We start from the raw sequence: 835 nt of genomic DNA, 5'->3' as shown, positions 1-835 counted from the left end.
TGATATTTTTTTTGTGTTGAGAATGTATCTTCGTACGTTAGCTAATTTATTAGGGTTCATTGCTGTATCCAAGTCTATATCTCTATTATTTTCCTTCCATATTTTATATGTATGTGTTGTTGTATTTTCATTTTTGGGGTAGAGTACTGCTGTGTAGTATGCGTGTAAGATAGAAATGTATTCCTCACGTGTCCATGTTACGTCTTTTGGGTTTTATTTGCGGGACATGAGGTACAACGTCCGGCCCATTATTTTGACGGTCGTCATTTTCGTAGGGTACCGGTCCGTTTATTTCTGTTGTCACATATATTCGCACGTGTAGTTTTTCGTACATTTTTTGTTGTAGGTTTAATGTACGTACCGCTCGATTGTTATTCTTGGGTGAATAGTATCGGTGGCATTTAGTTTCTTCGTAGTTCCTTTTTACATGGTGTGTTTGAGGTCCGGGATGATCGTGATGTTCCACGCATGTTTACATGTGTTGCGTTTAGAGGTGGAGATAATATCGAGTCAAAATACATCATTTCGTTATTATTATTATTATTATTATTATTATTATTATTATTATTATTAAGGCAGCGAAATGATAGAATCTTTAGCACACCGGGCAAAATGTTTAGCGGTATTTCGCGTGTCTTTACGTTCTGAGTTCAAAATCCGTTGATGCCGACTTTGCCTTTCTGCCTGTGTTCATGTTCCGTCGTAGTCAAGGTTGACTATTACAGAAGAGTCCACATCACTCTCTCACTCTTTCACTCCCTCACCCCTCGCTATCTCACAGGTATCAAAACCATAGTGATATCTGCTAGGTGGCGGATGATGGAAATGCATGGTT

The sequence above is a fragment of the Octopus sinensis genome, linkage group LG4 (genome assembly GCF_006345805.1).
Source record: "Octopus sinensis linkage group LG4, ASM634580v1, whole genome shotgun sequence".
NCBI classification, from domain to species: Eukaryota; Metazoa; Mollusca; class Cephalopoda; order Octopoda; family Octopodidae; genus Octopus; species Octopus sinensis.
This window is presented reverse-complemented; position numbering follows the sequence as displayed.